A 13,373-nucleotide genomic window follows, 5' to 3' on the forward strand; every position below is an offset into this window, starting at 1 on the left:
GCTAAAGCGTATTTAAACAAGCTGAGGTTGGAAGCTGAATTTTAATGGCATCCCAGTCTTAGTCCGTAGGGTTCAATATTGAGTTGGCCCACCCTTTGCAGCTAAAACAGCTTCAACTCTTCTGGGAAGACTGTCCACAAGGTTTAGGAGTGTCTATGGGAATGTTTCACCATTCTCCCAGAAGAGCATGTGTGAGGTCAGGCACTGATGTTGAACCAGAAGACTTGGCTCACAGTCTCCGCACTTATTCACCCCAAAGGTGTTCTGTTGGGTTGAGATCAGGACTCTGTGCAGGCCAATCAAGTTCCTTCACCATAAAAAACTCGCTCATCCATGTCTTTATGGACCTTGCTTTGTGCACTGGTGCGCAGTCACGTTGGAACAGGAAGAGGACATCCCCAAACTGTTTCCACAAAGTTGGGAGCATGAAAGTGTCCAAAATGTTTTGGTATGCTGACATCTTAAGAGTTCCCCTTACTGGAATTAAGGGGCCAACCCCTGAAAAACAACCTCACACCATAATCCCCCTCCACCAAATGATTTGGATCAGTGCAAATCCCACCATGTCCGCAGCCTCTGACCAGACCACCACCTGCACCAGGTCCACTGCCTCTTATCACCCCCTGCACTTTTGTTTCACTTGACCCTCCCTTCTAGATTGTAAGCTCTAACGAGCAGGGCCCTCTAGTTCCTCCTGTTCTGAACTGTATTGTAACTGTATTGTCTCCCCTCACATTGTAAAGCGCTGCGCAAACTGTTGGCGCTATATAAATCCTGTATAATAATAATATAAAAATGTCCGCAGCCTTTGACCAGACCACCACCTACATCCATGTCCACAGCCGCTGACCACCCCCTGTAGCATGTCCACAGCCTCCTACCACCCCCTGCATCATGTCCGCAGCCTCTGACCAGACCACCACCCCCTGCACCATGTCCACAGCCTCTTACCACCCCCTGCACCACGTCCGCAGCCTCTTACCACCCCCTGCACCACGTCCGCAGTCTTTGACCCGACCACCACCTGCATCATGTCCGCAGCCTCTTACCACCCCCTGCATCATGTCCGCAGCCTCTGACCAGACCACCACCACCTGTACCATGTCCACAGCCTCTTACCACCCCCTGCATCATGTCCGCGATACAACTGCTATGGGCGGACATGAAGGGGTTTATGGGAGAATCTGACGGGTGATGCCACCTGTCAGACTTAACTCTCTGTGATTGGACATAGCCAATCAGCTAACCTCAGGCCAAATCATTGGGCTGACATCTGCTGCCAAACTTGTGCACGGCAACCCGGAAGACAGGTCATGGCGCACAGGTACTTCGCCTGGCCTGCAGCTGCCGCCCGTCCGCTATACAACTGCTATGGGCGGGCACGAAGGGGTTGATGGGAGAATCTGACGGGCGGTGCCACCTTTCAGACTCTTCTACATATTGAGCTAATGTTCCCACGGCGTGTGTACAGCAAAGCATAGGGGCCACGGCATGTGTACAGCAAAGCACAGGAGGCCACGGCATGTGTACAGCAAATCATAGTGGCCACCGCATGTGTTAAGCAAAGCATAGGGGCCACCGCATGTGTACAGAAAAGCATAGGGGCCACGGCATATATACAGCTCCGTCGGGTTGCAATGGTAGAATTTATGTGGGTGCCTTGGCCGCCCCTACGATAGGAGCCTTACTGTTTTATTTATATTTTTTATTTTTATAAATATCTCAAATAATATCAGTTCCAGGATGTGTCTTTCTATTGTGAATAAATTAAAAGCTTGTGAAAACACCAATATGAGCTCGTGCGCTCGAACGCTTGCTCACCTCGGTTCAGAAAATGCTGATAATATACAAATTAGCAGCTCGCTGACTCCCGGCTCCATGACAGATTTAGTGTCTTGGCCATCCTGCTCACCGTGCTGTATCGGGATGACTCATCAGGATTCCTTCACACATCACATTTGTTAAAATATCTGATGGAGTTTTTAGAACTGTAAAACAATTAGTCTGGATACAAATGAAATAAAGACAAAAAATTAAAAATTATCTTTTTTTTTTTTTAACTATTTTATCTCCTATGGGGAAAAGTATTATTGTTCAAAATTATTATTAAATATTAATTAAATTAAATTAATATTAATTATTAAAAAAATTATCATTTTTTTTTTACCGTTCCATCTCCTGTGGAGTAATGTATTATTGTTAACAGTTATTAGTAAATATGAATTAAATTACATTTAAAGAGGTTGTAAACCCTATAAAAAAAAAATGGAAAAAAAAACCTGCAAGACAAAGGCATAATGAGCTAGTATGCATCGCATACTAGCCCATTATGTGTAACTTACCTTAGAACGAAGCCCCGACACGGACCGCCGGACATCGCTGCGGGCGCTGCCATGATCCCTCGTCGTCTCTTCCGGCATGCGCGCGGGAGTGATTTTTCCGGCAAGCTCCCGGCAACTTAATTGAAGGTCCCCCCAGACCTTCAGAGCGCATGCGCCGCTCGCGCACTGTAAATATCTCCTAAACCATGGCGGTTTAGGAGATATTATTTGTAACTACAGGTAAGCCTTATTATAGGCTTACCTGTAGGTAAAAGTGTCAAAAAGCGGGATACTACCGCTTTAAATTCAATTATTCATATTAAATATTAATTATTATTAATTCCCATCTAGGGCGGAAGTAAACCATTTATTGTTTTTTTTTTTTTTTTTTAAATCAAACAATCAAAAAAATATTTTTTGATCTTTTGCTTTAATGGTAGAGGAGAGATTTGGGGTCCATAAAGAGGACCTGTCATCCTTTTTTTCTATTACAAGGGATGATTACATTCCTTGTAAAAGGAATACAAATGATTAAATAAAAAATAAATAAATAAAATAAATAATATATTTTTTTTAAAGCACTCCCATCCCTCCCTGCTTGTGCGCAGATGTGAACGCATACTTAAGTCACGCATATGTAAACAGTGTTTGTACCACACATGTGAGGTATCGCCGCGATCGTTAGAGCGAGACCAATAATTCTAGCGCTAGACCTCCTCTGTAACTCTAAACAGGTAACAGGTAAAAGTGTTTAAAATGTTGCCTATGGAGACATTTATGTGCCGTAGTGTGTCGCCATTCATCGCAATTTTAAAGCATGACATGTTAGGTATCTATTTACTCGGCGTAACTTCATCTTTTATTTTTTATCAAAGAAATTGTGTTTATATATATATTTTTTTGCATTCAAATTCATTAAAAATAAAAAAGTGAAAAATCACTGCGCAAATAATGTGTGACATAAAAAATTTCAACAATCACCATTTTATTCTCTAGGGCCTCTGCTAAAAAAAATAAAAAAAAATAAAAATCTATAAAGTTTGGGGGTTCTAAATAATTTACTAGCAAAAAATAAAGTGCCAGATAAAGCTTGATCGGCAAGTGGGTATCTAATAGGCTATATTAGGCTCCGTTCACATCGAGGCATTTTTTGGGGCGATTTTCTGCTCTAAAAATGCCCAACAAGACAAATCCCATTCATGTCAATGACTCCCCTGTACACATCTGAGCATTCTGTCGCCTTAAGCAAAATGCCTGTCGCTGAAAAAAAGTACATGAGCTTCTTTTTTTTTTTTTTTGGCAGATTGTCACTTGTCAACCCTAAAAACGCCTGCACAAAAAAATCTTGTAAAACGCCCCAGAAATGCCTGAAAAAGCAACCCTTGGATGTGAACGTAGCTTAAAATGTTTCTATTTTCTTTATATTTCAATTTTTTGGAGTCTCCAGGGTTACAGCAGACCATTTGTATCCGCATTGCATACTGAAAAAAAAAAAAAAAAAATTCATTTTTATCTTTTTTTATTTTACCACCTGTGTTAAAAAAAAAAAAAAAGTTAATTATAGCTTTACAAATTGTGTTTATGAGTAACAGACAAATTCTGAAATGAATCAGAAGAAGTGGGAGGACGGGCATTGTGTTTGTGGCCTGAATGAAGAGGTGTTAACTGTGGGATAGACTGACACTGGAAGAGTCATAAATTCCACATACTATACATAGTTTACAACGGATGCAAATGAGTCCGGACAAACGGCAGCGTAAAAAAAAAAGCTTTTAATTTTAGCACAGAGTTGTCCAACTTCTCTCGTTAAGGGCCACGTTTCAGGATTATGGAATTTATGCAATGATTTTGCAGATACAGTGCCTTGCGAAAGTATTCGGCCCCCTTGAACTTTGCTACCTTTTGCCACATTTCAGGCTTCAAACATAAAGATATAAAACTGTAATTTTTTGTGAAGAATCAACAACAAGTGGGACACAATCATGAAGTGGAACGAAATTTATTGGATATTTCAAACTTTTTTAACAAATAAAAAACTGAAAAATTGGGCGTGCAAAATTATTCAGCCCCCTTAAGTTAATACTTTGTAGCGCCACCTTTTGCTGCGATTACAGCTGTAAGTCGCTTGGGGTATGTCTCTATCAGTTTTGCACATCGAGAGACTGAAATGTTTGCCTATTCCTCCTTGCAAAACCGCTGGAGCTCAGTGAGGTTGGATGGAGAGCGTTTGTGAACAGCAGTTTTCAGTTCTTTCCACAGATTCTCAATTGGATTCAGGTCTGGACTTTGATTTGGCCATTCTAACACCTGGATATGTTTATTTGTGAACCATTCCATTGTAGATTTTGCTTTATGTTTTGGATCATTGTCTTGTTGGAAGACAAATCTCCGTCCCAGTCTCAGGTCTTTTGCAGACTCCATCAGGTTTTCTTCCAGAATGGTCCTGTATTTGGCTCCATCCATCTTCCCATCAATTTTAACCATCTTCCCTGTCCCTGCTGAAGAAAAGCAGGCCCAAACCATGATGCTGCCACCACCATGTATGACAGTGGGGACGGTGTGTTCAGGGTGATGAGCTGTGTTGCTTTGTGTGATTGTGTGATTTTGGTTTCATCTGACCAGAGCCCCTTCTTCCACATGTTTGGTGTCTCCCAGGTGGCTTGTGGCAAACTTTAAACGACACTTTTTATGGATATCTTTAAGAAATGTCTTTCTTCTTGCCACTCTTCCATAAAGGGCAGATTTGTGCAGTATACGACTGATTGTTGTCCTATGGACAGAGTCTCCCACCTCAGCTGTAGATCTCTGCAGTTCATCCAGAGTGATCATGGGCCTCTTGGCTGCATCTCTGATCAGTCTTCTCCTTGTATGAGCTGAAAGTTTAGAGGGACGGCCAGGTCTTCGTAGATTTGCAGTGGTCTGATACTCCTTCCATTTCAATATTATCGCTTGCACAGTGCTCCTTGGGATGTTTAAAGCTTGGGAAATCTTTTTGTATCCAAATCCGGCTTTAACCTTCTCCACACCAGTATCTCGGACCTGCCTGGTGTGTTCCTTGTTCTTCATGATGCTCTCTGCGCTTTAAACGGACCTCTGAGACTATCACAGTGCAGGTGCATTTATACGGAGACTTGATTACACACAGGTGGATTCTATTTATCATCATTAGTCATTTAGGTCAACATTGGATCATTCAGAGATCCTCACTGAACTTCTGGAGAGAGTTTGCTGCACTGAAAGTAAAGGGGCTGAATAATTTTGCACGCCCAATTTTTCAGTTTTTTATTTGTTAACAAAGTTTGAAATATCCAATAAATTTCGTTCCACTTCACGATTGTGTCCCACTTGTTGATTCTTCACAAAAAATTACAGTTTTATATTTTTATTTTGGAAGCCTGAAATGTGGCAAAAGGTCAAAAAGTTCAAGGGGGCCGAATACTTTCGCAAGGCACTGTGTATATATATATATATATATATATATATATATATATATATATATATATATATACATATATATATATATATATTTACATGTTATTTTATTTCCTATGATCTGTACATAATGTCAGTTAAATCCAATCATAGTCTCCCAGCAAATACTTGGAGTGAACTCTATGGGCCTTGGATGAACATTCTGCAAGACAATATTACCAGAAGAAAGTTATGTATTTTCCAAAAACAAAAACAAAAAATATTACTTTGGTATCATAGGTAATAACAAAGTTATTGTCAAATCAATAGGCCAATAGCTGAAGAGTAAAAATTGCTCTGGTCCTTAAGGGCTCCTTAAAATAACGACTTTTTTAGCTTTATATACCTTGATGATCTTTTTCAGAAACTTGTAAATCTAAAATAATTCCCATAGTCATACGGCTCCCTGGAATCTGGTTGGTAGCTGTAAAGTGACCCCAAAGGAAATCCTGAGGGTAGAAGTTATGCAGTCTGCTGCAATTCCACTGTGTACAATAAGAAAATGATCGCACAATTCTTTTGATGTACTGACCCATTGCTCATCCCTGGAAGAATTTTTAGAAGGATGCAGGGGATACAAAATTTATAATATAATTTTCTGTGTTTAGGATTCCTGTGCCTGATATTTAGACAGTTTTATACACCATCAGCGAGATATCTGTAAATTTTCTTTTTATTCTGGAAAGTTTACTTTTATGATAAAAGTTGCTAGGAGAGAAAGTAAATAGAACATGTAATACAATGTACAGGTAATGTCCAAACCAGGACCTGAACCCACAACCTCTGCTGTGCCTGACAGTGGCTCTTTTTGCCTGTGATGGTGAACAGCACCCTTTCTGTTTCTTTATGCCTTCTTGACTTGTCTTTTTTCTGGTGAACCTTGAACCCTTTGCTCCTCACATGAACTTCATGATTTAAGCCATGTCTCTGCATTTCCTGTTTGCCAGATATCTTGCTCCTTTGCGTAGATATCCTCTGCTACCACTTGTTACTGACCTTTGGCTTGTTCCTGGACTACGCTTCCACTTGATACCAACCCGCTACCACTTGCTACCAACCTTTGGCTTGTTCCTGGACTACGCTTCCACTTGATCCCAACCTGCTACCACTTGTTACCGACCTTTGGCTTGTTCCTTGACTAGGCTTCCACTTGATTCCAACCTGCTAATACTTGTTACTAATATTTGCCTTGTTTCTCGACTATGCTTCTGCTTGATCTCAATCTGCTACCACTTGTTACTGACCTTTGGCTTGTTCCTTGACTACGCATCCACTTGTTACTGACCTTTGGCTTGTTCCTGGACTACGCTTCCGCTTGATCCCAACCTGCTACCACTTGTTACTGACCTTTGGCTTGTTCCTGGACTACGCTTCCGCTTGATCCCAACCTGCTACCACTTGTTACTGACCTTTGGCTTGTTCCTGGACTACGCTTCCGCTTGATCCCAACCTGCTACCACTTGTTACCAACGTTTGGCTTGTTTCTCCACTATGCTTCTGCTTGATCCCAACCTGCTACCACTTGTTACCAACCTTTGGCTTGTTCCTTAACTACACTTCCGCTTGATCTCAACCTGCTACCACTTGTTACCAACCTTTGGCTTGTTCCTTGACTACGCTTCCACTTGATCCCAACCTGGTACCGCTTGTTACGGATCTTTGGCCTGTTTCTCAACTACGTGTCCACTTGATCCCAAAATGCTACCGCTTGTTACTGTTCTTTGGCTTGTTCCTTGACTACACTTCCGCTTGATACCAACCTGTTACCACTTGTTACCAACCTTTGGGTTGTTCCTCAACTATGCTTCTCCTTGATCCCAACCTGCTACCACTTGTTTTTGACCTTTGGCTTGTTCATTGACTACGCTTCCGCTTGATCCCAACCTGCTACCACTTGTTACCGACCTTTGGCTTGTTTCTCGACTATGCTTCTACTTGATCCCAATCTGCTACCTCTTGTTACCGACCTTTGGCTTGTTTCTTGACTATGCCTCTGCTTGATCCCAACCTACTACCACTTGTTACCCACCTTTGGCTTGTTCCTCAACTATGCTTCTGCTTGATCCCAACCTACTACCACTTGTTACCGACCTTTGGCTTGTTCCTCAACTATGCTTCTGCTTGATCCCAACCTGCTATCACTTGTTGCAGACCTTTGGCTTCTTTACTGACTATGCTTCTACTTGATCCCTACCTGCTACTGTATATATGCTACTGGACTCCAGCTTGCTCACCTCCTGGTAGAGCAAATCAGAGGACCCTGACCTGGTACTAACACCTAAAACCCATCTCCACCATCAGGAGCTCTGGTGAACACTGGTTAGTACTTAGACCCCGCACCTCAGATGATTTCAGGTTTACAAAGGCTTCAGGGCTGTAATGATGGAAAAGCAGGAGGCATAGACCACCAGCAAGAACCCCTGTGCTGTAGTAACATAGGAGTCAGAGAACAGAACTACAGCCTGGGGTAAAGGAAGCTATCATTTAAAACACCATGGGAAATGGATGCTGAAGAGGCTAACAAAGGCTTCAGGGATGGAATGGAGGAAAGACAAGAGACATAGACCACCAGCAAAGACAACCATTTTCTTGCTGTAGTAACATAGAAGTCAGAGAACAGAACCACAGCTTGGGGTAAGGGAGGCTGGCATTCAACACTACTAGAATTATTGGATGCCAAAGAGGCTTACAAAGGCTTCTGGACTGTATGGAGGAAATGCAGAAGACATAGACCACCAGCAAGGACAACCATGTCTTTCCTGTAGTAAGGGGTCAAAGAAAGAACCACGGCCTGGGGTAAGGGAAGCTGACATCCAAATGGACCCCAGGATTGTTGGATGCTGAACAGGCTTTCAAAGGCTTCTGTTGTGGCGGAAAGGCAGGAGACATAGACCACCAGCAAGGACAACCATGTCCTTACTGTAGTAACATAGGAGTCAGAGAACAGAACCACAGCTTGGGGTAAGGAAGGCTGGCATCCAATAAATCTAGAATTATTGGATGCTGAATTAGGCTTACAAAGGCTTCTGGGCTGCATGGAGGAAAGGTAAGAGACATAGACCACCAGCAAGGACAATCATGTCTTTGCTGTAGTAACATAGGGGTCAAAGAAAAGAACCATGGCCTGAGGTAAGGGAAGCTGACATCCAAATGGACCCCAGGATTGTTGGATGCTGAACAGGCTTACAAAGGCTTCTGGGCTGTTGTGGAGGAAAGGCAGGAGACATAGACCACCAGCAAGGACAACCATGTCCTTACTGTAGTCACATAGGATTCAGAGAACAGAACCACAACTTGGGGTAAGGGAGGCTGGCATCCAACACAACCAAGATTTATTGGATGCAGAAGAGGCTTACAAAGGCTTCTGGCTTGGAAGGAAGGAAAGGCAGGAGACATAGACCACCAGCAAGGACAACCATGTCCATGCTGTAGTACCATAGGGGTCAGGGAACAGAACCACAGCCAGGGATAAGAGTAGATGGCATCCAACACCCCTGTTATTGTTGGATGCCAAAAGGGCTTGCAAATACTTCAGGGCTGGAATGAAGGAAAGACAGGAGACATAGACCACCAGTAAGGACCCCAAAAACAGCCTAGATAATTCTGAAATGTGTTGTTTGGGCCCCATAATTTCAGGATGAAGAAACAGTGAACAGTGAGGCCAAATCATCTGTTTTTCATCATCTAGAGACGTTAATGGAGAATGTACGTTAATATTAGTAGCCAATGTCTGCACATTCTGCTGATTTTAATATTCGGGAGTCGGAGATGGATTTCATACAGGATACGTGTCTCAACACTTTCATATTTTTCAGCAGAACGATTATCTTTCCCTCTTCCTTTCAGGCCCACTCTTCAGTTGCTGGTAAAATGACAGCATCCATAGTGTCGTCTTTTCACACCTATGATGCAATCCGTTCCATGACCGGTTTTCGGTTTAGCAGTGGCAAGTGCTAGCAGCTTATGTCTTCTGGTGGTGCTTTGTCCTCAGTATGGCTGTAAGCTTTGGGGGTCTTGAATTCATGTCGAGGAACTGCCTTTCGAGGAAACGGCCGGCCGTGGTGGAACTCCAACCAAAGATAACAAAATAGCCCATTAAAAGTTAGAGTGATTGTAAACCTTAAAATGCTTTTGCTTTACCCGCTTGCCTACTGGGCACCTTTGCCCCATCCCTGCCCAGGCCAACTTTCAGCGTTGTCTCATTTGAATGGCAATTGCGCGTTCATGCAGTGCTGAACCTGCACTATGAGGCTTCACTGATGGTCACTGTTGAGGCAGCACTGATAGGCTGCACTGATGGGAACTATTAGGCTCCACTGATGGTCACTGTCAAAGCGTCACTGATGGACTCTGATAGGCGGCACTGATGAGCACTATTATGCTGCACTGATGATCATTCTGGAGGATGCACTGATGATAACTGTCGAGGCAGCACTGATGGGCACTGATAGGCTGCACTGATGGGCACTATTAGGCTGCACTGATGGTCACTGTCAAAGCAGCACTGATAGGCTGCACTGATGGGCACTATGAGGCAGCACTGATAGGCTGCACTGATGGGCACTATGAGGCAGCACTGATGGTCACTGTCAAAGGCAGCACTGATAGTCTGCATTGATGGGCACTATTAGGCAGCACTGATAGGCACCATGAGGCTGCACTGATGGTCACTGTCGAGGCAGCACTGATAGGTGTCACTGATGGGCACTGATAGGTGGCACTGATGGGCACTATTATGCTGAACTGATGATCACTGTGGAGGATGCACTGATGATTACTGTCGAGGCGGCACTGATAGGCTGCACTGATAGGCACCATTAGGCTGCACTGATGGTCACTGTCGAGGCAGCACTGATAGGCTTCACTGATGGGCACTATGAGGCTGCACTGATGGTCACTGTCGAGGCAGCACTGATAGGCTTCACTGATGGGCACTATGAGGCTGCACTGATGGTCACTGTCGAGGCAGCACTGATAGGCTTCACTGATGGGCACTATGAGGCTGCACTGATGGTCACTGTTGAGGCAGCACTGATAGGCACTGATAGGCGGCACTGATGGGCACTATTATGCTGCACTGATGATCACTGTGGAGGATGCACTGATGATTACTGTTGAGGCAGCACTGATGAGCACTATTAGGCTGCACTGATGGTCACTGTCGAGGCAGCACTGATAGGCTGCACTGATGGGCACTATTAGGTTGCACCGATGGTCACTGTCGAGGTGGCACTGATGGCCACTGATAGGCAGCCCCGATGGGCACTATTAGGCTACACTGATGGTCACTGTTGAAGCGGCACTGATGGGCACTATTAGGCTGCACTGACAAGCACTGTCGAGGCGGCACTGATGGACACTGATGAGGTTGCTACCTGAAAAACTAAAACGAAGACAGCCACCACATCTAAGGACTGATAAGCTGCGTTATATATTATTATTTGTTCTTAAGTTACGATATCCTTTTTTTTATTTTTTTTTTTTGAGTTACAATATCCTGTTGAGATGCCAGCCAATTTTTAAAAAGTGAAATAAATTGATTTTCCTTTATAATTAAAAAAAAAAAAAGATTTTCGGTGCAGCGCAACGTGCTCTGTCCTACTTGTTGTATTAGAATATAATGTATTCTAATTTTTTTTTGAGTTACAATATCCTGTTGAGATGCCAGTAATCAATTTTTAAAAAGTGCAATAAATTGATTTTCCTTTATAATTAAAATATAAATAAAAAAAATAAATATAAATTATTTTTGGTGTACAGCAACGTGCTCTGTCCTACTTGTATTAGAATACAATGTGTGTGTAAAAAATAAATAAATAAATAAAAAAAATAAGATACCATGTCCAACCTCAGTAAATTGACATGACTGATAAAAAAAAAAAGATTGGTTTTATTTAATTTTGTAAGGTCGTCAACTCTGAATTGGATAATGTCTAAGTAAAGATTTAAAAAAATAAATAAAAATGATTTTCGATGCAGCGCAACGTGCTCTGTCCTACTTGTTGTATTAGAATACAATCTGGGTGTAAAAATAAATAAATAAATAAATACATTTTAAAAAAATAAGATACCATGTCCAACCTCAGTAAATTGTAATGACTGATAAAAAAAAAAAAAGATCGGTTTTATTTAATTTTGTAAGGTTGTCAACTCTGAATTGGATAATGTCTAAGTAAAGATAAAAATAAAAATAACAATTATTTTCGGTGCAGTGCAACGTGTTCTGTCCTATTTGTTGTATTAGAATACAATCTGTGTGTAAAAATAAATAAATACATTTTAAAAAAATAAGATACCATGTCCAACCTCAGTAAATTGACATGACAGATAAAAAAAAAAAAAAAAAAAAAAAAAAAGATCGGTTTTATTTAATTTTGTAAGGTCGTCAACTCTGAATTGAATAATGTATAAGTAAAGATTTAAAAAAAAAAAATGAAAAAATAAAAATGATTTTCGGTGCAGTGCAACGTGCTCTGTCCTACTTGTTGTATTAGAATACAATCTGTGTGTAAATATAAATAAATAAATAAATTTAAAAAAAAATAAGATAGCATGTCCAACCTCAGTAAATTGACATGACTGATAAAAAAAAGAAATAAGATCGGTTTTATTTAATTTTGTAAGGTCGTCAACTCTGAATTGGATAATGTCTAATGCCCCCTACACACGTGCAGATTATCTGCAGACTTTTGTCTTCAGATTTACCTTTTCTATGTAGTGCAAGGGCCTGCCGGATTGCATACAAATTAAAAGTGTTTAGGTTTGACCTCATATTATATGGTTTTGGTAAGTCTGCAGACAAAAGTCTTCAGATAATCTGCACGTGTAAAGATTTAAAAAAAAAATGAAAAAAATAGAAATAAAAATGATTTTCGGTGCAGTGCAACGTGCTTTGTCATACTTGTTGTATTAGAATACAATCTGTATGTAAAAATAAATAAATAAAAAAAAATTTAAAAAAAATAAGATACCATGTCTAACATGTTCTGTCCTACTTGTTGTATTAGAATACAATGTGTGTGTAAAAATAAATAAATAAATAAATTTAAAAAAAATAAGATACCATGTCCAACCTCAGTAAATTGACATGACTGATAAAAAAAAAAAATAAGATCGGTTTTATTTAATTTTGTAAGGTTGTCAACTCTGAATTGGATAATGTCTAAGTAAATATTAAAAAAAATAAATAAAAAATACATAAAAATTATTTTCGGTGCAGCGCAACGTGCTCTGTCCTACTTGTTGTATTAGAATACAATCTGTGTGTAAAAATAAATAAATAAATAAATTAAAAAAATAAGATACCATGTCCAACCTCAGTAAATTGACATGACAGATAAAAAAAAAAAAATTGTTTTTATTTAATTTTGTAAGGTTGTCAACTCTGAATTGGATAATGTCTAAGTAAGGGCTCTTTCACACGGTCCGCCCCCGTAGGCGGATCCGTGTTGACAGCTCCGTCTCCGCTTGCAGAGCAGAGAGGGAGGTGTCTCAGCCCCCGCTGCCCTCTATGGGGGATCGGATGAGAGCGGACCGCTTGTCCGCTCTCATCCGATCCGATCCGATTACTGAACGGATGGA

The 13,373-nt window shown here is 41.2% G+C and overlaps 1 protein-coding gene across 2 annotated transcripts in view; it reads left to right on the plus strand.

Annotated features, from left to right (window-relative positions):
* Positions 1 to 13,373, plus strand: part of PAPPA (pappalysin 1) — a 406,220-nt gene that overhangs the window by 279,695 nt on the left and 113,152 nt on the right. The gene's annotated exons all lie outside the window — the stretch shown is intronic.

Source organism: Pelophylax lessonae (genome assembly GCF_965119305.1).
Source record: "Pelophylax lessonae genome assembly, chromosome: 7".
Classification (NCBI taxonomy): domain Eukaryota; kingdom Metazoa; phylum Chordata; class Amphibia; order Anura; family Ranidae; genus Pelophylax; species Pelophylax lessonae.